The sequence below is a fragment of the Bactrocera neohumeralis genome, chromosome 2 (assembly GCF_024586455.1).
Source record: "Bactrocera neohumeralis isolate Rockhampton chromosome 2, APGP_CSIRO_Bneo_wtdbg2-racon-allhic-juicebox.fasta_v2, whole genome shotgun sequence".
NCBI lineage: Eukaryota > Metazoa > Arthropoda > Insecta > Diptera > Tephritidae > Bactrocera > Bactrocera neohumeralis.
Genome location: NC_065919.1, coordinates 45,415,939 through 45,441,956, shown reverse-complemented (window position 1 = coordinate 45,441,956; position 26,018 = coordinate 45,415,939). Strand labels below are relative to the sequence as shown.

General features: G+C 39.1%; 1 long non-coding RNA gene across 1 annotated transcript; it reads right to left on the bottom strand.

The window, feature by feature from the left end:
- Positions 1 to 17,051: 17,051 nt before the first annotated feature.
- LOC126751343 (uncharacterized) lies at positions 17,052 to 18,605 on the bottom strand. The gene is made up of 2 exons (XR_007665875.1): positions 17,276 to 18,605; positions 17,052 to 17,216 (listed from the first exon to the last, which is right to left on the bottom strand). It is a non-coding gene; the product is annotated as an uncharacterized LOC126751343 (long non-coding RNA).
- Between the last annotated feature and the right edge of the window lie 7,413 nt (positions 18,606 to 26,018).

Here is a 26,018-nt window from a genome sequence, read left to right as displayed (position 1 = left end):
CATTTTATTTCTTACATGAATAAGATTATACAGGTTTGACTTAGAAGTAATAAGTATTATATATTTAAATAATTAAATGTTATATTTTTAAATTCTAAAGATATGTTTTTACAAATAGCAAAATGTATCCTACGTACATTTCATTTATTCTTAAAATATTTACTTTATATTTATACAAATTCTTATATATTAACAAATTATACAAATGATTTAAAATTTCTTAGTTTAAATATTTATTTATTAATTCATAATGTCATGTTTTTAACCTATTCTAATGCCCTTATGTGTGAAAAAGATACTATTGTACATAGCCTTAGTCCGAAATAGAGACACAAATACTACCATCATGATAGCTATGCACTGTCTCATAAGTGATAGCATCAACATGAGAATGATCCATGTTTGAAAATGCCCAATCAATTTGCGTCCCCGCAGGTGTAGTTGAATATTCTACACTAAGCAGGGAACTAAAGTTTTTATCTTGAAGAAGATTTTTAATTTTAGACCCTGTAGACTTTAAACAAATGTTAAAATCTCCAACAATTGAGACATTTTGATTGCACAACTCTGTAGTAAGAATTTCTTGAAGTTCAGCAATAAAAAACCTGAGGGGAAAAGCTGAGTTTCTGTAAAGAACCAGAATATTGTTGTTGAAACATTTAAACAAAGCTGCTTCTAAAACTTTGCGGCCTGAATAAATTTTCTCTATAATCTTCGGTTCTATAAAGCGGGCAACACTATGCTTTGCATAAATTACAATGCCCCGTTTATTTCGGTTGCTTGTCTCAGTACTATCTATCCTCAGCTCGTTTATAAGAGTAAATCCTGGTATCTCAGAATGTTCAACAGGAATGCTCCAGGTTTCTACGAAGCATAAAATATCTGAAGATAGCAGCAGACAGTCGCCTTTTATATCGTTAATGTGAGCGTGGAGACTCTGAGCATTATGAAATAAAATTTGAAGTGCTGATGATCGAGAAATCATAAAATTGAATCTTGTAATCAGAGCTTTAGATGTGCTCAATTCCATCATTTCCCTAAATACTGGATCCGATTCAGAAAATTTATTAGGAGGAATAAAATTTCCGACAATAAAGAAATCGACATATATCGAAGCTCTAGGCATTCTGGGTCGAGTATGAACGACAACTTTATTATATGTAGCACCCTGACTTTTGTGAATAGTTATTCCCTCAGCTGGAACAACTGGAAACTGATTTCTTTCAATTATAATTTGCTCATTTCTTTTATATTGAAAAGATCTAATAACTTTTTCAATTGGGGTCCAAGAACTTTCTAAAGGATGAGGCTTTTTTGATCGTGCTATCAAACCAACAGAAGGTTCCAAGAATTTAATCCAAAGAATTACTGGAAAGTCAATTTGCATTAGTTCTCCAGTTGCCCCATTAACTAAACCATCACATGTGTTTATATTCACTGTAATCATGTATTTTGCAGTGGTTTTTAGTGTCAACTCATAAGGAAGTCCCTGTGTTTCAGAAGTTTTGAAAAGTTGAACTCTTTCCAAAATATTCCCTTGTTGATCACTTATACCCATTCCTCTTACAGAGTCTTTGGCAGTTGAAGAAATAGCTTCAGTTGTAATTCGACTGAGCTTGAGGGCATTGAAATTATTTGTCTCTTCGTTTGACCAAATAAATGGATCGCATCATCGGGGACTTCTTCAGAATTAACTACCCGAGTTTGAATTAATGATATATCATCATTTGTCATAGTGCCAGATGCCATACGGTTTAACGCAATAGCAAAAGCTTGATCGTCCCTTTGTCTCATTATTTCTGTTAATTCAAAATATTTGAGCAAGTCCCACAAAGGAGAACCAACTAAAGTGCTGTAAGCATCTTTAGGGTTAGAAGAAAATATCCACCTATCGCCAACAGGTGAGAGTTGCTTCAAATCTCCAAACACTATAATCGGTATGCCACCGAATGGGTTGTTTGTTTTAAAAATTTGTTTAAGCCTAGCATCAACATAGCTAAACATTCGAGCGCCCACCATTGATATTTCATCAATTATGATTAGTTTTAAATCAGCAAGTTTGGAATACAAAGAGTTAACTATTTCACTGCTTAGGGGCCGCAACTCTCTATTCAGCTGATTTACAGGAAGAGAAAATATTGAGTGAAGTGTCAGTCCACCTATCCCGAATGCTGCTTTACCCGTAGGTGCACAAAGGAGAACTTTTAAAGAACTTGGGATGGATCCAGGTGTAGAATTGAAGCGATGGTTAAGAGTTTGATATATTGCAGATATCAAACGACTTTTTCCAACACCTGCTCCGCCCCCAATGAATTCATAAAATGGTCGACTTGTTTTAATCTGATGCTCAAGTCAAGTATGTTCTTTGCTTAATATTTAAACCTTGAACTAGAGAAAATAATTCCTCAACCGAAATTAAAGGGGGTAGTTTAATAAGCCTAATATTGCAATCAGATTCAGTACCATTATCTGTTGTATGTTCGCCATGCAAATCCAGCAAATTAATATTAGGGCTTATTTCTGGAAGTGCTAACACCCGAAACTCATTTTCCACAACAGGTAGTTCATTTTGCACAGCTTCTTCTAAGTCTGTCTCATTATAAAGACTTTCTAAGACACTTTCCAGTTCTCTTTGATCAAAAACATCATATTTTTTTCGATTTCCCTCAATTAAAATACGGTGAGTTATACAAGTTAGCTCATTATCATTTTCAATAAGATCTTGCTGTTCATTCCGCCATGGATAGAAAAGCATTACCATTTCGCGGAAATACTCAACTTTGGTCACATCAGGACTAAACCTTCTGTACCGAATAATAATTGGTTTGGTACGTTTTTTAACAAAACCGCTACCGTCTCTAAGTGCAATGGGTACCCCAATATCTGGTACGTTATTATCTTCCCTCTCTTCTTCTTCATGATCACTGTCTTGCACTATTCTATTGGATTTCACAAATTTAAACATAGATGCAAAATCTGCTAAGCAAACAGTTTCTAACTGATCGGGCCGCTGCACATAACGGTCTAAAATACCATCTACAAATATTTCAGTAGAATCTGAAGGAAGGTTCTGAAGTTCCGCCCTAGGTTTTACCATTCGCACACGTTCCTCCGGTCGTGAGGTATTTATAAATATTTCTCCATTACTAGCTTCCGAAAGATGAAGCCCAATGCAGCAATAAACAGCTTCTTGTGCAGATATTTCCGTGCCTGATATAAATTTATGACCTATATGTTGAAGTTTTTGCTTTATTGTATAATTTCCGGCATTTACTTCTGATATAGCTTCATTTAAGAGCCTAGAAATTCCTCTGTTCGATTTGTTAATATAATTAATTATATAGGAACAGCAAGCATATGCATCTAGTATATATTTGATATCCATATTAGCCCTATGGAGATCCAAAATAAGAGGATTATAAGCATTTATAAAACGATCTTGCATTTTTCTTTTCAGAAAAATTTTAGGTTTTGATAAGCTTGATCTCAGAGCTAGCAAATAGTCATCAAAAGACATGTTTATTCTATTATCGTTCAAGAAATATTCAAAATTATCTAAATTCGATATATCTTCTGTAGTCAGAGTTGAATTTAAAACATTTTGAATTCTAGAAAAGTTTTCCTTATGTCTTTCCAAATCTTGGGTTGTGTCTGGAAAAGGAAGCAATATTTGTGTGCAAGGCATTGGTGGATATGGTATACCAAAACGACAAAATTGTTGTCCTCTTATTTCTCTAGTACACGACCGACTGCAATTATGCTTTTGATAATCTAAATAATGTTCCAAGTGGCTTACTGAACCATCTGTTGAAACATAAGTGTCAATGAAATCAATGACTTCGGAGAATGTCTCAGGACTTTGAAGGTTGATCTTGGGAGCATTATTAAGTCAATACATGCCATGTATATGCGGAGAACCTCTCTGTTGAAACTCTACTCTCCAGTAATAGTTTTTTACAAAATGTGTTCCAAAAATGCCGGTATTATCTTTAAAAAGTTTAAGGATTTGCCGGTAGCGGTAATCAAAATATCTAGCACAAGTAACCGCATCTGAGCGGATTAAGCGGTATCTATCTTGGGTTGATAAAATGTTGGCTTCTTCTTGTGAAATATCTTTTGAATCAACAGTTTTCGACAGAATAACCAACAGCTCAACCCACTGAGATTCAGCAGCCAATAGAGTTATGAAAAAGGTTGGAAACCCAAATTGGCGAATCATTGCAATTGCTTTTTTTTTCTCAGCTTCCCAGTGAGCAGGAGAGGAGCTAACACATTTCAAAACTTTGTAACCGTCATCATGTTGAATCAAGTTTTGAACAAAGTTTTCATTTAATACATTTTGAGCCGTAACACGGTTACGACCTGAAAACTTTCGAAGGCAAATGGATGTACTATTCTTAATTTGCAGTAGTTCTAATTTTTTATAGTCGTAGAACAACTTTGGAATGGTACACGCTCTGCGGTCAAAGCGGCGAATTTCGTTTCAGAGCATGTACCTTTCTGCCTAACGTATATTGTTCCAAATGACAATTCTTCCGAATTATTATCTTGAACTATGTCAATTGGCCTTCGCCCTTTCCCTGGCGCTATAAATAAACGGTTATATTCTATGTTTTCTATAGGAATATTGTCTAAAAGAGTCTCTTGACCACCTGGGTTCAGTTCTGCAGGTACGGGTGCTATGGGAATGTCTGAGTGATTATTATGGGAAGTCTGTCCCTCATAAAGAGGTTGAACCAATCTATCATCTTCAGCAGATGCAACAAATGGAACTTCTTCTTGGTTAGTAAAGCCTGAAATCCAATTCCCATTTATGTGTATATTATGCTGACGATACAGAGGAGTATTCACTAAGAATCGCAAAGCTTCCATAACCTTCGCAGGCCGTATGGTATCAGTCATATAATCATGATTGTATTCCATACGTCTTCTTAAGTAAATTTGTATCACATGAGTTTGATCAAAAGTCCTCGGTAGAGATGTCACAACATTATTAACAGAAATAGGTATATTGACAACGGCACCTTTAATCGAACTTTGGCCTTGATATCCCAAAGGCCGAATAGTCATAAAAGGCAATCGAGGCATTATTAGCCTTTCTTCAATAGGGGTTAAATTTTTTGAACAATCTGGTATATCCGGAAAGTCTAGACCATTTAACAAACATATTTTTGGTATGTTATTTTTGGCAATCCCATTTTTGTAAGTTAAGCAAAAATTGTAGTTTCCATCTTCAGAAGGAAACTTTTGCTTTAAAAAGAAAGCAGATGTAGCATCTGGGTGAACTTGAGTTATAGTTCCGAAATTTAACTTGTGTACTTGATGAGGAAACCATAATCCCCCACAGCAAATACATATTTCGGTGGGACCTTTCTTTAAGTTTTCAAAATAAATGCTTCGAAAATCTCTTGAAATGCCACCATTTGCAAAAATACCAGAGACATTATTTTCTCTGTTTAATATATTTCGTTGGGACTGCCTTTCGTTTTGAATTTGCCTATTTGCCAAGTTTTCTCTATGAATACGGACCTGATTTTGTTGTTGACGTTTCTGATTTAAAATTTGTTCCCTGCACCCCTCCTGATAAGCTGTCGTCGTTGCGTTTCTCTATAACGTTCCTCTCTCCTTGTTTCAGGATTTCTTCTTGAATGTTCTCTTTGTATTTGATCACGTATGTGCTCTAAATGTCTATAGTTAGGATTTCTTCTAAGTTCTCGGTGTACTACGGTATTATGAGACTGCTCATTTGACCGAATAATAGGGTTTTGGCGTCGAATTCTATGTTGCCTTGAATTTCTACTTTGCTCAGCAGACCGAAGATCTGGGTTCTCCCACCGGGACCTATGTTCTTGGGTGTTCCTACTTGGGCTTCAGACCGAAATTGAGGATTTTGTCGCCGGGTTCTATGCTGATTGGTATCTACGATTTGTTCAGCTAACCTTATTTCGGGATCTTCCCGCCGAGACCAATGCTGAACAGTATTTATACTTTGCTCAGTAGACCGAAGCTCTGGGTTTTCCCGCCGAGACCTGTGCTGAACAGTATTTATACTTTGCTCAGCAGACCGAAGAACTGGGTTCTCCCGCCGGGACCTATGTTCTCGGGTATACCTACTTTGCTCTTCAGAGCTAAATTGAGGATTTTGTCTCCGGGTTCTATGCTGATTGGTATCTACGATTTGTTCAGCTGACCTTATTTCGGGATCTTCCAGCCGAGAGCTATGCTGAACAGTATTTATGCTCTGCTCAGCAGACCGAAGCTCTGGGTTTTCCCGCCGAGACCTATGTTCTTGGGTGTTCCTACTTTGCTCTTCAGACCGAAATTGAGGATTTTGTCGCCGGGTTCTATGCTGATTGGTATCTACGATTTGTTCAGCTAATTCGGGATCTTCCTGCCGAGACCTATGCTGAACAGTATTTACACTTTGCTCAGAAGACCGAACCTCTTGATTTTGTCGCCTTGTCCTATGTTGAACTCTATTGGTACTTTGTTCTGACAAGCGGACTTCTGGATCTAATCTGCGATTAGCATGGCTTTGAGTATTATGTGATTGCTCACTAACTCTATATAATGAGTTAGCCCGAAGAATCTGCATACGTCTTCTATTTTCAAGTCGACTTTGTACAACAGATATTTTATTTAATCTAGGCATAATTTCTTAAAATTAAATCTTACTAAAGAAAATAAATAAATTAATCTTAATCTATTAAAACAAGTGTGTAAATACTTTCTGATTTTTCTTCCGAATGACTCCTGTGTTCTCTTTTTAGGGTAACTTGCTGGTCTTCTTTCAATCTTCTTTTCAAGTGGATGTTGATATAGATTCGTTGTATATTTTATTATATTGATATGATTGATGATGCTAACACTACTATGGTAAATTTTTATACTCTCGCAACAAAGTTGCTAATGAGAGTATTATAGTTTTGTTCACATAACGGTTGTTTGTAAGTCCTAAAACTAAAAGAGTCAGATAAAGGGCTATATATACCAAAGTGATCAGGGTGACGAGTAGAGTTGAAGTCCGGATGTCTGTCTGTCCGTCCGTCCGTGCAACCTGTAACTTGAGTAAAAATTGAGATATCATGATGAAACTTGGTACACGTATTTCTTGGCTCCATAAGAAGGTTAAGTTCGAAGATGGGCAAAATCGGCTAACCGCCACGCCCACAAAATGGCGAACACCGAAAACCTATAAAGTGTCATAACTAAGCCACAAATAAAGATATTAAAGTGAAATTTGGCACAAAGGATCGCATGAGGGAGGGGCATATTTGAACGTAATTTTTTTGGAAAAGTGGGCGTGGCCCCGCCCCCTACTAAGTTTTTTGTACATATCTCGGAAACTACTATAGCTATGTCAACCGAACTCTATAGAGTCGTTTCCTTTAGGCATTTCCATATACAGTTCCATATTCACAAATGGAAGAAATCGGATAATAACCGCGCCCACCTCCCATACAAAGGTTATGTTGAAAATCACTAAAAGTGCGTTAACCGACTAACAAAAAATGTCGAAAACACTAACCCCAGGCTTTTTTAAAAATTGAAAATGGGCGTTCCGTCGCCTACTTATGGACCAAAAACCATATCTCAGGAACTACTCTACCGATTTCAATGAAATTCGGTATATAATATTTTCTTAACACCCTGATGACATGTACAAAATATGGATGAAATCGGTTCACAACCACGCCTTCTTCCAACATAACGCTATTTTGAATTCAATCTGATGCCTTCTCTGTATAATATTACTTACATTAGGAACCAATGATGATAGCGGAATAAAACTTTACACAAATACGGTATGCGAGAGTATAAAATGTTCGGTGACACCCGAACTTAGCCCTTCCTTACTTGTTTTAATTATCTCTTTGAAATAATGGCCGCGGCTACATCTCAGATGGTCCAACCGTTGGACCGTTTTTGATGACTCGTTCAAGCATTTCTACTGGTAACTGGCGAAGGGCACGTTTGCTGTTTTCTTCCAAGGCCTGAATTGAAGCTTGATTGTCCGCATACAAACAAAGTCTAACGGTGTAATAACACATGATCTTGGTGGCCAATCGACCGGTCCAAAATGTGAAATTATCCATTCACCAAGGTTTTTAAATAAATCTATGAATTAATGCGATGTGTGGGAAGTGGCGCCATCTTGTTGAAGCTAAATGTCGCCGAGATTACGAACTTCAATTTCAGGCATCAAATCAGTTATCATGGCGCGATAACAGTCGGCATTGACGGCTTCGGCATCATTTTTGAAGAAATATGGTCCGATGATTCCACTGGCCCACAAACCACACCAAACCGTTATTTTTCTGGATGAAATGGCAACTCTTGAATCTCTTCAGGTTGCACTTTGTCACAAATGAGGAAATTTTTCTTGTTTACATACCGAATGAGCCAGAAAAGGGTCTCATCGCTGAACAAAATTTGGTTCGAAAACGTCGGATCTTCTTGGAACTTTTCAAGAACTCGTAGAATTAAGCGATGTTGTTTGGGAAAGTCGAGCGGCTTTAGTTCTTGCACAAGCTGTATTTGTTCTCCTTCAATTTAAGATCTCGACGTCAGTTAGGCCAGGTCGTTCCACACGTCTGCTAATTATATAGTTAATAAAGGGTTTCCTTTATTCGTCAAGTAAGAAAGTCCAGAACTTTATAAGATTGCGGTTCCAGTTCCAGTAAGAATTGTGTGTTATCGTCATTTCGGTTTTCTACACCATTTTAATGAACCAGACGGCCTGCCGTTAGTTTTGTCATATTCCTCTTTGTGAGAACTTTGTTTTTAATTTGTTGTTGGTGAATATTGCGTGGTAATTATTGAACAAATAAGCATAATAAAACTTTTAAGAAAAATATTCCTGCCTTATAGTGTTAAGGAGGCCACTGAGCTCTCGACGAACAAAAACCAAACTCTATAAGTCACTCATTCACCCTACTCTGTCGAGTTTTCGACAGAAAGGTTCTGCGAAAGATTTGTGGTCCTTTGCGCATTGACGAAGAGCTGTATGAGATATACATTGACATTGACATACTTAGTTCAGCGAATTTAATTTTGATTTATATTACTTGTTGAATGTTCAAGTGAACGGTCGTGTGCGCGGATCCTTGCTGTTCATATGTAGAGCGTTTTTACACAATGATAGTGATTAGTGATTCTTCGAGGAAAGTGAGGAGCCATCATCAGACGATCAGAGGATGATGTGGGGCAACCCCTAAAGCCCCCAGCGCGAAAGAAGTCCCGCTTGGGCTCGGTACCGCTCAATTTCGGAGAGAGCGAAAGTGGCAGTGGAAACAGGAGAGGTGGATGAAGATGTTGCCGTAAAGGACACCGGCGCAATGGATGACGCTACCAAGATGAAGAAATCCAAAACTGACACCGCGAAAAAAGACATTAAAGAAAAATGAAGGTAAATGCTAACGGAAATTCCGCTTGCGGAAATAAGGATGGTATTGTGGGGGGTGGTCATGGAGCTTGCCTCAAGGTATGAATCACCGTTGATGTCAGTGATCACAAAAAATGCCCACCTTCGCGGGCAGGTGGGTGCCTTCCAAAAAAATAGGGTTCAGTGGGTCCATCAACCAGAGCTATGACGTCTCCTGCGGCTTCGGCGCCTGCCCCCGGCACCCGTGCTGAAGGCAATAGACCTGGCAGGTGGTAGTCAAGATCAAGGTTCTTGCCGCCTCCTAAGAGATGGTGGCAAAAAAGGTGGGGAAGAAAGTGGGACCGACGCACTAATGCGACCTAAGCCTGTATGGCTGTGTAACCTCCACCTAGTTCGCTCACTATGCCGCCACTCCACCCGAGTGGCCAATAGAGGATTTCTACGGTCCATAGCAGCTTAAACAGGCTACATAATCCAATTCTGATCTATCCGATGGTTGGGAGTTCATGGAAAGTTTGATCTTTGAAATATGTGATGCGGATGCAGTGACTTTAAATGGTAAAATTTACATAATGGGCTGTCGCAAAGAAGCGTTCTTGGCATATTTGCTGACTTCAAGGGAGCTTTCGATACCTAAGCTGGGATTGAGTGATACAACGACTGGAGGAGTTTGGCTGTCTGGAAATAACTCTTAATAACATGATCATAACAGTAATTACGGAGAATGTCCACCTTCGCGAGCAGATGGATGCCCTTAAGAGAGGTTGCGGGAGATCCTTCGTCCAACTAAGCAGAGCAATGGCGCCTTCGGCTTCCACTCGCGCGTGTATAGAATTAATAAATAAATGCTATCGAGCTCATTCATTCAAAACATTACATGTTTCAACAATAATACTGTTCACCGTCGATCGTTGCAATTTGTATGTTGAAAGGAAAAATTGGTGAGTGCTCCGTCATCTAAAAAACTGAAATGTTAGACATTGCTTTAAAAACATCTTAACTTTCACAACTCTTACCGAGTGTTTCACATAATTGTAGAAATGGTGGCCACAAAGGTTGTGAGGAAGGAAGGAACTTTAGAGTATATACATACATATTCTAAAATATCGTTTTCGGTCTATTTCTTTTTCCGGATAATGTTACTATGTCGCTTGTGCAACATGGGCGCGTATCTGGATATCGACGCGAAGACTTATGACAGACTTAACTTTGATGAGGATTATATCTGAAAATTTTTGCGATGATCACTAAATAACAGAACGCAACTATAAAGGAGAAGAATATAACAAAGAAGTCATTATAATTTCTTCTTTATTATTTATTATTTCTTGCCAGCTTTCTTCAATAATAGTGTTGGAAGTTTTAAACTTGCTCCATCGCCACCACCAGAATTTCAGTTGAGTCAATTCTTTCGGATGCAATTCAATAACCTTGAATTCATTTTGTTTATGTCCAATGTTGTATTCGCTTTTTTCCAACACGTGTAATCACTTTGGAATGTTCGTAACAACTGAAGCCCTCACATAAGCAGCATCGGCGAAATATGAAAATATGTACGAGTAAATTGAATAATAAAAAAAACTATTTATTATCAAATAAAAAATAACACGATGCCGTTGATGAAGTCCAAAGAAGTTAAAACACCCTTCTTAACAGTTAAAGTAAACAACTGTCCCTAAAAGTATGCAACGTCTAACTAAAACTAACAATGTAAAAGCGTCTGTGATTTTCCCTAGAAGTTTGTTATTTTGTTAAAGGTGAAATTGTGAAATTAATTTATTATATTATGTTATTACAAGAAACGTGCATATATTTATTCTCAGCGGTAAACCACATTATTTCATTTGACGGATATAAATGCTTTAAAATCATATCGCATATTCATTAAATTTTTTTTCTAATGTACATACATTTTTTTAATTATACATACATTATGACGATGATGTTTTTTTGATCGTGTTATCAAACCAACAGAAGGTTCCAAGTATTTAATCCACAGAGTTGTTGGAAAAGATCAATTGATAGGGCAGTCCCTGCGTCTCAGAAGTTTTGAAAAGTTTCACATCTTCCAAAACATTCTCATTTCAGCTTCTTCCTATTCCTTTAAATGAGTCTTTAGCAGTTAAAAGCGCATCCCTTCACCTAGTGCTATAATTAATCGGTTATAATCCAAGTTTTCTACAGGCATATTGTCTAAAAAAGTTTCTTGATCGCCTGGATTTAGCTCTGACAGGATAGCCTTAATTGGAATTCTTCATTAGACCAAAATAAATATATGGAATCATCGGAAATTTCCTCGGGCTTAACCACTCGCGTTTCAATTAGTGATATGTCATCATGTGTCACAGTACCAGATGCCATATGGTTTTTTGCAATAGCAAAGGCCTGCTTTTAGCTTTCTTTGAGTAATCCCTACAAAGGAGAATCAACTAAAGTGCTGCGTGCATCGTTGGTATGAGAAAAGAATATTCACCTATCTTTCGGTGCGCAGAGAGGACCTAAATCCTTTCAACACCTTGTACATCATGTGAGCACACATACATGTAAGCATCATTGTGCTAAATCAAATTTTGAATAAAGTTTTCGTTTAATAGATTTTGGGCCGTAGCTCGGTTGCGACTTTCGAAGACAAATGGATGTACCGTTGTTCTTCTTTACGGGCGTGGAAACCTCTTACGAGATTATAGCCGAGTTAACAACAGCGCGTCAGTCGTTTTTCCTCTTCGTTGGTCCATTTCCTTATGCCATATGTTCCTAAATTAGAATATTTTTCCCAATTAGTACTGCAGTGAATTCTCACTCTCACTTGAATGTTTATACTTATATCTACTTTTTAATTTATGCATTACTATAAAGCTTTTAAAGGTGATTGGTCTTCATTTACGGTACCATATATTAAATTCATCAACCCCTTTCTGGTGAATGGTGTCCTTGGAGTCAAACCGCCAACCATAGCAGAACGAGAGTTAAGTCATTTAATACCTACTAATATTCTTAGATCTCCTTCTCTTATTTCTTATAGATCGATCGATTTGGAACAGCTCATATCACGGATCTTCCGTTACTACTATATTTAGCAGTACTTCTTGAAATCCCATTTCAATTTAGGTATACTCACATATGTGTTATTATAAATTGATTTCATTTCAATCTCAATTTGTTATTTATTCTATCTATATTTTTCTTTCACTCTTTTACAAGGTTCAAATTGGCCACAGGCTTTTCCAATAGCAGCTCTACAGTGAATTCTCATTCTCATTTCCTTCGTATTTAAGTACTTTTAGATCGCTGCATCACCGCCGAATTAAGTTTCCTTATTTAATATCAATATTTAATTATGTTTATTCACTTGGAGAGTACATAAAAATTGTCATTATTTATTAATTGACTGCAGAAACTATTTTTTTTTACTTTATACATACATAATTGTGAGGATCTGTTAGGAGTTTTGAAAGGAAGGCCTATCTGCGTTTACGGTACCATTTACCCTGTTCACATAATGAAAAGTATTTCGTGTTTATGTTACAATATTTTTCCTTGAAGGCACTTCGTGGCAAATTACCCAAGTCTTCTTCTTTACTGGCGTAGACACCGCTTATGCGATTATAGCCGAGTTAATAGCGCGCCAGTCGTTTCTTCTTTTCGCTACGTGACGCCAAGTGGAAATGCCAAGCGAAGACAGGTTCTACTCCCCCTGGCCCTTCCAACGGAGTGAAAGTTTTCCTCGAATACTTTCAGAGCTGGAGTGAACTATGTCAATGCCGTCGTATATCTCATACAGGTCATCGTTCCATTAAATCTTTCGCAGATTATTATTATCGTCATTATCTACAACTTCGAAGTTATGACTGTGACGTGAGAGCCTAGTCGCGAGTGGGACGACTGTTTGTTTGATAACAGGAGATATTTCGTCTTGCCCTTGTTCACTGCCAGACCCATCTGCTTCGCTTCTTTATCTAGTTTGGAGAACGCAGAACTAACAGCGCGGTTTTGAGGCCAATGATATCAATAACACCAGCATACGCCAGCAGCTGTACACTCTTATAGAAGATTGGACCCGCTCGATTAAGTTCTGCAGCTCGAATAACCACACCATTAGTGGCGTAGGGCTCCTGGAGTAAGGCAACACCGCACCCACCCTCAATCATAAGCTCCCCCAATTCGGACATTACGGCAAATGACCCCTGGCAATTGAGCTGAAACAGCGCGCCCATTAGTGCCTGGCAAGTGCGCGCTCAACTATGCTGCAATATACTGGGCAAGCAGCGGACATCATAAGATGTCCAGCCGGCTTTCCCTTGAAATGACAGTTGCGACAATGCGGGGCATTGTTGCAACGTGCAGCTTTGTGACCTTCTTGGCCACACCTCCGGCAGACATCGGACTTGGCCCGACAATCCGCAACCCGGTGATCGAAGCCCATACACCGGAAACAACCGGCAACTGGGCTATCGGCAGGCACGCGGTAGGAGAACCACTTCACGTAGATTCGTCCTTTCTCCAAAAGAGATGACATTACTTTGTCATCTCCTTCAAGGACGACATTCGTCCTGCCATCAGCCTTAACCGCCCAGGGCTTGCTCACAACCCTGACGTCGGTTGTTTTTGCCTCAGGATTTTTCTCCCTTACGTTCTTCTCGAAGAGTTCCTCCATGAACTCTTCAAGCTTGAACTCGGTGTGCACACCCTGCACAACTACCCTCTGGCCCATCTTTTTATTAACGGTCACGCTAAGACCGACCTCCTCGAATTTGGTGTTTTTGGCCACCATGTCCCTTTCCTTGATGGAGGGGGTCCGGATGACCACACCACCACCCTTGATTGGCTTCAAGGCGTGCACACGCACGCCAAGAGAAGGACCCACTTCCTTCTGCACCTTCTTGGCCACCTCCTTGGATGAGGTGGCAGGACCCTTGCTCCTTACGACTAACGACCAAGTCTCCGTTGGTCTTGGCACCCTTGGCGCTATTGCCTCCAGCACTGGTGCAGGTGGAGCAGGCGCCGAAAGCGATGCTACCGCCTGTGCATACGTGTGGGGTTGCCCACAACCTCCCTTTAGGGCGTCAACTTGCCCACGGAGACGGGCGTTCTCCGTTATCATGGTCATGAGGATCTCCTCATACCGTGACGAAAGATTCAACAATCTTCTTGTTGTTGGACCACCCAAGCCCGCCTCTACAAAAATATCATGTATGTCCCCGGTTATAGCTTTCATAGCTTCTATGGGATCACCCCTACCCTCAATCTTATTGGTACTTACATTAGCCGCTGCTGTTGTCTTCTGCGCTACGCGTCCACTAGTCTTCGGGCCAACATCTTTGGCAGTGCTTGCTGCACTGCTGCACTGCTGTCACTATCCGAGGAGCAACTGCTTCTGCACTTCTCCTCCTCCTTCGTTGGCGCCTTTTTATTGGCCTTCCTTTTCGGCGGTGGCGGCCTCGAGGGCCTTCCTCCTTCGGAGTCTGAGGAAGCCTCCACTTCCACTGTCGTTACATATTCCTCCGTTTCCTCACGGGATTTGCTCGCCTTCCTCTTTATTTTAGGCATTTCGCCTGACTAAATTTCCCCGAGTGGGAAAGCACTGTCACTGACACTGTCACTGTCACTGTCACTGTTTTAGCTAAAAAGTACTGTCGGAACGGTGGGAAATTGAAAAACTAGACCAGGAACTTTTCCAATTTATGCTGGACGAAAACCTAAAGGACGTAGACCATCAGGCCAACCCGTTGATAGAACATATTACCAAAGCCTGCGATGCCGATATAACCAGAAGTAATCAAACTGGTGGAACGAAATCAATGTTCTGAGAAGCGAGTGACACAAAGCGAGGCCCTGACTTCAACGTAGCATAGGCAGCAGCGATTGTATGAGACTGCGTGAAATCTTCAAGAAAACCCCCTAGGGCGAGGCGTATAAAATCGTAATGCGAAAGATAGAGGGCAAGGGACAAGCATATAACTGTCTTTTGTTGCTTAGAACTGTGGTAGAAACGCTATTCCCTACTTAACTTAAAAAAAAGGCACATCCCACATATGCGGCAAAAGTAAATGATCTGAAAGTACTGCAACCTGCTGAACGGTTCGAAATTCCAAAGCACCAGCCCTGGATGGTATCCCGAACAGAGCCCTGAAGCTGGCAGTGAAGTGCAACGCAAAACCATTTGTGGAGCTACATATTTACACAAAGGTCTGGGAAAGGTAACGACACAGGTCTTGCAGAAATACAACTTACCTGATTTAATTGGCGCTTTTTACTATTATTTCTTATTATCATTCGAAAGAACATTTGATAGCATTTATTTTTTTTTAAATTATCTCTTTGAAATAATGGTCGCGGCTACGTCTCAGATGGTCCAACCGTTGGGCCGTTTTTGATGACTCGTTCAAGCATTTCTACTGATAACTGGAGAAGGGCGCGTTTGATGTTTTCTTTTAAGGCCTGAATTGAAGCGGGATTGTCCGCATACAAACAAAGTCTAACGGTGGCCAATCGACCGGTCCAAAACGTGAAATTATCTGTTCACCAAAGTTTTTAAATACATCTATGAATTAATGCGATATGTGGGAAGTGGCGCCATTTTGTTGAAACTAAATGTCGCCGAGATCACGAACTTCAATTTCAGGCCTGAAATAAGCTATCATATCGCGACAACAGTCGCCATTGACAGCTTCGGCATCATTTTGAAGAAATATGGCCCGATGATTCCACCGGCCCACAAACCACACCAAACCGTTATTTTTCCTCGATGAAATGACAGTTTTTGAATCTCTTCAAGCTGCACTTTGTCCCAAATGCGGACATTTTTCTTGTTTACATACCCAATGAGCGAGAAAAGGGTCGCATCGCTGAGCAAAATTTGGCTCGAAAACGTCAGATCTTCTCGGAACTTTTCAAGAACTCGTAGAATCAAGCGATGTCGCTTGGGATAGTCGAGCGGCTTTAGTTCTTGCACAAACTGCATTTGTACTCTTTCAATTTAAGATTTCGACGTAAACTAGGCCAAGTCGTTCCATATTTGGTCCGAGTTGCTGCGATCGGCGCCGAATCGACTCTCCGTGGTCCTGGTGAACACTTTCAGCTACGGTTGCTACATTTTCTTCACTGTGTGTTGGACGTAATCTATTCAATCGAATGTTATCTAATAATGAATGCTGGGTCTCAAGATGATCTGTCAAAAAAAAGCTATTGAAAAAAGTCCCTCTACTTGGATCACCCGATATACATATGTCTAAAAAATATTTCTACTTAAATAAATTCATTTGTGTATATTGTTATTATGTCTAACTAAAACTTTTTAGAAATTGGGAAAATTTATTTTTTATTGCGATTTTAGAATTAAATAAAATTAAATTACAATATCTAATTGACCTTACTATCCATGGTGGTCCCTAATAACTGCTATGGAAAAATTACATTTTCCCGTATAAACGCATCTTTTTATGACAAATTCTTCATTCCTTGAATTCTTGACTGCCCGGGGCGCTTTCATGTGTTCCATTTTTCCCACTGTCTTATTTTTTGTGCCTTACAATGGCAGTGCTAAGACAAGAAAGCGAGAAACGGTCGGAATTTTATAGACCTAAAGCATGGTTTGAATCGAAATTAATTATATAGTCAACAATGGAAACAATAGTCAAGTAAGAAAGTCCAGAAGTTCAACTTCTTTATTGTCGCGTTTACTTTATAAGATTGCGGTTTCAGTTCTAGTAAGAATTGTGAGTTATCGTCATTTCGGTTTTCCACACCGTTTTAATGAACCAGCCGGCTTCCCGTTAGTTTTGTCATATTCCTCTTTGTGAAAACTTTGTTTTTAATTTGTTGTTAGTGAATACTGTGGGGTGATTTTTGAACAAATAAGCATAATAAAATGTTTAAGGAAAATATTCCTACCTTATAGTGTTATGGAGGCCACTGAGCTCTTGAAGAACAAAAACCAAACTCTATAAGTCACTCATTCACCCTGCTGTATGGTGCAGAGGCACATTAAAAGTTTTCGACAGAAAGGTTCTGCGAAAGATTTATGGTCCTTTGCGGATTGAAAACATTTGCCGTTGCCTCGCATTCGATGGAACGAAGAGCTGTACGAGATATACGACGACATTGACATACTTTAATTTTGATTTATATTACTTGTTGAATGTTAAAGCGAACGGGCGTGTGCGCGGTGGTTGCGGTTTATAGAGCATTTTTACACTTTTTAGTGATTAGTGAATCTTCGGGGAAAGTGAGGACTCAGGGCCTACGGTGGTCCCCGTAAAGGCATCATCAGACGATCAGAGGATGATGTGGAACAACCCCTAAAGCCCTCACCGCGAAAGAAGGCCCGCTTGAGCTCGGCACCGGTCAAATCCGGAGAGAGAGACGCAACCAAGATGAAGAAATCCGAAACTAACGCGAAATGAGACATTGAAGAAAAAGGGAGGTACATGCTAATGGAAATTCCGCTCGCGGAAATAAGGATTGTACAGTTGGGGGTGGCGCTATCAGCCACGTTGCAGCGCTTAAAGCTGTAACAGTTGCCATGGTATTCAGCGAAACCCATGAAGGGATTCATGGAGCTCGCCTCGAGGTATGAATCACAATTGATGGTAGTGATCACAGAAACACACCTTCACGTACAGGTGGATGCCTTCCAAAAAATAGGGTTTAATGGGTCCATCGACCAGAGCTATAACGGCTCCTGCGGCTTCGGCGCCTGCACCCGGTACTCGTGCTGGAAGCAATAGACCTGGTAGGTGGTAGTCAGGATCAAGGCTCCTGCCGTCTCATCAAAGGTGGTGGCAAAAAAGGTGGAGAAAGTGGGACCTTCTTTTGGCGTGCGTGTGCACGATATGATCATCCGTACCCATTCAGTCATGGAGAGGGAGAAGGTGGCCAATAACACAAAGTTTGGCGAGGTCGGTCTGAAGGCGACCGTAAATCGCAAGTTGGGACCGAGGGTTGTTGTACAGGGCGTGCAAACAGAAATTTCGCACAAAGAGTTCATGAAGGAATTTTTCCGCCTGAACCTACGAGAGTTCAGCCCAGAGGCTAAAAAATTTAATGTCAGGATGGTGAGTCGCCCCTGGAAAGTGGCGGCTGATGGTAAAACGATCGTCATCCTCGAAGACAAATTAATGTCCACCCTTTTGGGGGCATAGAGGTGCATGGACAGCCCTTTTGCCGGTTGTTTCCGGTGCATGAACTTCGACCACCGGGCCAAGTCCGATGTCTGCTAGATGTGCGGTCCGGACGTTCACAGAGCTGCCGGTTGCGTCAACGACGCCTCATTGTCGCAACTGCAAATCTGTCCCATAGTTGGAAATTCATGGAAAGATTGATTTTTGAACGTTGTGATGCCGATGCAGTGACTTTAAATCGTAAAATTTACATAATGGGCGGTCGTAAAAAAGTGATTGAGCGTTCTTGGTATATTTTTTGACTTCAAGGGAGTTTTAGATTACCTAAGCTGGGATTGAGTGATAATAACGACTGAAGGAGTTTGGCTGTCCGGAAATTACTCTTAATAACCTGAGTATTACGGAGAATGCCCACCTTCGCGAGCAGATGGATGAATTAAGAGAGGTTGCGGGAGATCCTTCGTCCAACTAAGCAGAGCAATGGCGCCTTCGGCTTCCACTCGCGCGTGTATAGAATTAATAAATAAATGCTATCGAGCTCATTCATTCAAAACATTACATGTTTCAACAATAATACTGTTCACCGTCGATCGTTGCAATTTGTATGTTGAAAGGAAAAATTGGTGAGTGCTCCGTCATCTAAAAAACTGAAATGTTAGACATTGCTTTAAAAACATCTTAACTTTCACAACTCTTACCGAGTGTTTCACATAATTGTAGAAATGGTGGCCACAAAGGTTGTGAGGAAGGAAGGAGCTTTAGAGTATATACATACATACATATGTATTCTAAAATATCGTTTTCGGTCTATTTCTTTTTCCGGATATTGTTACTATGCCGCTTGTGCGACATGGGCGCGTATCTGGATATCGACGCGAAGACTTATGACAGACTTAACTTTGATGAGGATTATATCTGAAAATTTTTGCGATGATCACTAAATAACAGAACGCAACTATAAAGGAGAAGAATATAACAAAGAAGTCATTATAATTTCTTCTTTATTATTTATTATTTCTTGTCAGCTTTCTTCAATAATAGTGTTGGAAGTTTTAAACTTGCTCCATCGCCACCACCAGAATTTCAGTTGAGTCAATTGTTTCGGATGCAATTCAATAACCTTGAATTCATTTCGTTTATGCCCAATGTTGTATTCGCTTTTTTCCAACACGTCTAATCACTTTGGAATGTTCGCAACAACTGAAGCCCTAACATCAGCAGCACCGCCGAAGTATGAAAATATGTACGAGTAAATTGAATAATAAAAAAAACTATTTATTATCAAATAAAAAATAACACGATGCCGTTGATGAAGTCCAAAGAAGTTAAAACACCCTTCTTAACAGTTTAAAGTAAAAAACTGTCCCTAAAAGTATGCAACGTCTAACTAAAACTATCAGTGTAAAAGCGTCTGTGATTTTCCTTAGAAGTTTGTTATTTTGTTAAAGGTGAAATTGTGAAATTAATTTATTATATTATGTTATTACAAGAAACGTGCATATATTTATTCTCAGCGGTAAACCACATTATTTCATTTGACGGATATAAATGCTTTAAGATCATATCGCATATATATCGCATATTGTACAGAAACCCAGTAAATAACTTCTGTACTCAGAGAGTTCAGTATTTACTCTGGTTTTTTATTTAATTTTTTTTCTAATGTACATACATTTTTTTAATTATACATTATGACGATGATGTTTTTTTGATCGTGTTATCAAACCAACAGAAGGTTCCAAGTATTTAATCCACAGAGTTGTTGGAAAAGATCAATTGATAGGGCAGTCCCTGCGTCTCAGAAGTTTTGAAAAGTTTAACATCTTCCAAAACATTCTTATTTCAGCTTCTTCCTATTCCTTTAAATGAGTCTTTAGCAGTTAAAAGCGCATCCCTTCACCTAGTGCTATAATTAATCGGTTATAATCCAAGTTTTCTACAGGCATATTGTCTAAAAAAGTTTCTTGATCGCCTGGATTTAGCTCTGACAGGATAGCCTTAATTGGAATTCGACTGAGCTTAAAGGCATTGCAATTATTCGTATCTTCATTGGACCAAAATAAATATATGGAATCATCGGAAATTTCCTCGGGCTTAACCACTCGCGTTTCAATTAGTGATATGTCATCATGTGTCACAGTACCAGATGCGATATGGTTTTTTGCAATAGCAAAGGCCTGCTCTTAGCTTTCTTTGAATAATCCCTACAAAGGAGAATCAACTAAAGTGCTGCGTGCATCGTTGGGATGAGAAAAGAATATTCACCTATCTTTCGGTGCACAGAGAGGACCTAAATCCTTTCAACACCTTGTACATCATGTAAGCACACATACATGTAAGCATCATTGTGCTAAATCAAATTTTGAATAAAGTTTTCGTTTAATAGATTTTGGGCCGTAGCTCGGTTGCGACTTTCGAAGACAAATGGATGTACCGTTGTTCTTCTTTACGGGCGTGGAAACTTCTTACGAGATTATAGCCGAGTTAACAACAGCGCGTCAGTCGTTTTTCCTTTTCGTTGGTCCATTTCCTTATACCATATGTTCCTAAATTAGAATATTTTTCCCAATTAGTACTGCACTGAATTCTCACTCTCACTTGAATGTTTATACTTATATCTACTTTTTAATTTATGCATTACTATAAAGCTTTTAAAGGTGATTGGTCTTCATTTACGGTACCATATATTAAATTCATCAACTCCTTTCTGGTGAATGGTGTCCTTGGAGTCAAACCGCCAACCATAGCAGAACGAGAGTTAAGTCATTTAATACCTACTAATATTCTTACATCTCCTTCTCGTATTTCTTATAGATCGATCGATTTGGAACACCTCATATCATGGATCTTCCGTTACTACTATATTTAGCAGTACTTCTTGAAATCCCATTTCAATTAGGTATTCATATGTGTTATTATAAATTGATTTCATTTCAACTCAATTTGTTATTTATTCTATCTATATTTTTCTTTCACTCTTTTACAAGGTTCAAATTGGCCACAGGCTTTTCCAATAGCAGCTCTACAGTAAATTCTCATTCTCATTTCCTTCGTATTTAAGTACTTTTAGATCGCTGCATCACCGCCGAATTAAGTTTCCTTATTTAATATCAATATTTAATTATGTTTATTCACTTGGAGAGTACATAAAAATTGTCATTCTTTATTAATTGACTGCAGAAACTATTTTTTTTTACTTTATACATACATAATTGTGAGGATCTGTTAGAGTTTTGAAAGGAAGGCCTATCTGCGTTTACGGTACCATTTACCCTGTTCACATAATGAAAAGTATTTCGTGTTTATATTACAATATTTTTCCTTGAAGTCACTCCGTGGCAAATTACCCAAGTCTTCTTCTTTACTGGCGTAGACACGGCTTATGCGATTATAGCCGAGTTAATAGCGCGCCAGTCGTTTCTTCTTTTCGCTACGTGACGCCAAGTGGAAATGCCAAGCGAAGACAGGTTCTACTCCACCTGGTCTTTCCAACGGAGTGAAAGTTTTCCTCGAATACTTTCAGAGCTGGAGTGAACTATGTCAATGCCGTCGTATATCTCATACAGGTCATCGTTCCATTGAATGCGATATTCGCCGTGGCCAACGCGCAAAGTTCCATAAATCTTTTGCAGAATCTTTCTCCCGAAAACTCGCAATGTCGACTCATCAGTTGTTGTCATCGTCCATGAATCTGCAACATATAGCAGAACGGGAATAATGAGTGACTTATAGAGTTTGGTTTTTGTTCGTCGAGAGAGGACTTTACTTCTCAATTGCCTACTCAGTTCGAAGTAGCACCTGTTGGCAAGAGTTATTCCGCGTTGGATTTCGAGGCTGACATTGTTGTTACTGTTAATGCTGGTTCCAAGGTAGACGAAATTATCTACAACTTCGAAGTTATGACTGTGACGTGAGAGCCTAGTCGCGAGTGGGACGACTGTTTGTTTGATGACAGGAGATATTTCGTCTTGCCCGCGTTCACTGCCAGACCCATCTGCTTCGCTTCTTTATCTAGTTTGGAGAACGCAGAACTAACAGCGCGGTTTTGAGGCCAATGATATCAATATCATCAGCATACGCCAGCAGCTGTACACTCTTATAGAAGATTGTACCCGCTCGATTAAGTTCTGCAGCTCGAATTATTTTCTCCAAGAGCAGATTGATCCTGACGAAACTTTTGGTATTACTCAACGTCAGTTTACACAGCCGTATTAATGTTGCGGGAATGACAAATTCAGAAGTCGTGGCATAAAGGCAGCTCCTTTGCAGCTGTGAAATCAACGAAGAAGTGGTGTGTGACGACTTTCTTCACACGGGTCTTTTCAAAGATTTGGCGCATGGTGAATATCTGGTCGGTTATTGATTTGCCAGGTCTAAAGCCACACTGATAAGGTCCAATCAGTTTGTTGACGGTGGGCTTTAATCTTTCACACAATACGCTCGATAGAACTTTATTCGCGATGTTGAGGTAGCTTATCTCACGGTAGTTAGCGAAGATTGTGGGGTTTCCTTTTTTGTGGATTGAGCAGAGTATACTTAAATTCCAAGCGCTGGGCATGCTTTTGTCCGATCATATTTTTTTAAAGAAGCTGCCCCATCGAATGCGATTCTAGCGAATTCGTCACATAGATGTAAATGGGCTATTACTTCGGGCTTGATATAGTCTGTATTCATCTTGGAGCTGCACATATAAAGCGATCTTATTACCTTTGCAAGTAAAAATCGGTTTCTGGGACGCCCGCAGTCCTTAGTTGCCATCATTCTTGAAAAAAAAAAAAAAAAAAAAAAAATTATGTCTGGATCTCATCTTATTCAATATTTAATGTACTTTACCTGTGGGTAATATTAGACTCAAGGCTTGAACTCAAGGCTTGATTATGGTAGTTTTGTTTTAAATTCTTATAAAATAGTTTTATAAATATGAATATATGTTTTCTATTTCAATTATATCTTTGAATTACTATCATAGTCCAAGTGCCCGGTGTCATCTACATAGATATCTACTTACCAACAGCGATTTGCGTTGATGACATTCGCAAGCTGCGCGAAGAAATTACATTTGAGAAGCTGCGCGTAGAAGATATACGCTTCGAGAACTGTTGCGTTGATAACACATCGAAAGAAGGTAAGCCACGCGTAGAAGACATCACCTTTGGCAAGCTGCGCGTGGAAGATATAACCTTCGAGAAACTTCGCGTAGATAATATATCGAAAGAAAACAAGCTGCGCGTAGAGGAAACTACTTTTGAGGAGCAACGCACATTTAATGATTTGAACAATAAAATGTCTATTTTTAAAATTGAGGAGAATGCAAAAGATGAGATGAAATACGAGTATCTTGCAGAAAGAGATGTTGAAGTTGATGAGACAACAGAAGAGCACGACCTAATGGTAGCTAACAACAAGTCGACAACTAATCAAAAACCATAGATCTTGGCAGAAACGAAGAAAACTAAAGAGGAGCAAGCACCTCCTCAATGAACGAAAATAAAATCAATGTAGAAGCAGTTAAAAATTTAGATAATGATTTTAAACAAGCGATGATAACAACCACGGTAAGAAAAGGCAGTTTATTCCCCGGGAGAGTCCTCACTGTTCGGAGGAAGTAGGGAGAATGGTTATCTTTTTACAGATGAAACAATGGATCTTGACCCGCCTGATGAAGAGCCAAATGAAGACAAGACAATTAAAGTCGCTGACGATGGAGGTATGACAATGGAAGATGCAGTACTAAATCCAAAGGCCAAGAAGAAGAAACGGATGGCATGTCTACCAATCAAACACATTGAACAATTACCGAAAGAGAAAGGCAGTGAAGAGGAGAATACTTCTTCTTCTTCTTAGGAGGAGAATACTAAGGTACAACAAGTAAGGAAGGGCTAAGTTCGGGTGTCACCGAACATTTTATACTCTCGCATGATAAAGTGATAATCGAGATTTCATTATACGTCATTTACATATTTTTCAAATACCGTATTTTTGTAAAGTTTTATTCTGCTATCATCATTGGTTCCTAATGTACTATATATTATACAGAGAAGGCATCAGATGGAATTCAAAATAGCGTTATATTGGAAGAAGGCGTAGTTGTGAACCGATTTCACCCATATTTCGAACATGTCATCAGTGTGTTATGAAAATTTCATTGAAATCGGTCGAGTAGTTCCTGAGATATGGTTTTTGGTCCATAAGTGGGCGAGGTCACGCCCATTTTCAATTTAAAAAAAAAGCCTGGGTACAGCTTCCTTCTGCAATTTCTTTCGTAAAATTTAGTGTTTCTGACGTTTTTTGTTAGTCGGTTAACGCACTGTTAGTGATTTTCAACATAACCTTTGTATGGGAGGTGGGCGAGGTTATTATCTGATTTCTTCCATTTTTGAACTGTATATGGCTGTTTGGTTGACATAGCTATAGTAGTTTCCGAGATATGTAAAAAAACTTAGTAGGGGGCGGGGCCACGCCCACTTTTCCAAAAAAATTACGTCTAAATATGCCCCTCCCTAATGCGATCCCTTGTGCCAAATTTCACTTTAATATCTTTATTTATGGCGTAGTTATGACACTTTATAGGTTTTCGGTTTCCGCCATTTTGTGGGCGTGGCAGTGGGCCGATTTTGCCCATCTTCGAAACTTAACCTTCTTATGGAGCCAAGGAATACGTGTACCAAGTTTCATCATGATATCGCAATTTTTACTCAAGTTACAGCTTGCACGGCCGGACGGACGGACAGACAGAAATCCGGATTTCGACTCTACTCGTCACCAATCACTTTGGTATATATAACCCTATATCTGACTCTTTTAGTTTTAGGACTTACAAACAACCGTTATGTGAACAAAACTATAATACTCTCCTTAGCAACATTGTTGCGAGAGTATAAAAAAAGAAGTGTCACATCAAAGGTACACCGTCGTCCGATGTGAAAGATGAAAAGTCAGCAGGATACCGTTGTAACGAAGTTGCAGAAATAGTTATGAGCAAACTATCATTAATTCAACACAGAAAGGCGCATAGTTATCGTGAACGTCACTTAGCTGGCGAACATGACACGATTACAAACCGTAGTTACTTTTGTCGCCCGGGAGCATGTTCAAATTCAACATGTTCGTTGCTGCCAAAGGACGGACAACAAGAATATATTTAAAAACTTTTATATATTTCACAATTGTTAAATCTTACTATTGATACAGTCCACTAATATTAGATAATTATGTTCAAATATATTGAACATACATACACACACATATACATAAACATACTTAAAATGCATTGTCATGCAAAACAATAGCATTCAACAGACAATAACACAAACATTACTAAGGATAAGATGTTTGCAAATGATAACCCATGGGTTCTTAGAATACATTTTAGCAACTGCTTGTAAATGAACTCACACTAAAACAAACCCAAGGTCACATAACATAGGTTGAAAACAACACCATACCAGGTAGCATAAACAAAATATGAACATACACACATACACATATATTAAGATAGTTAAGATAGTTCTAAA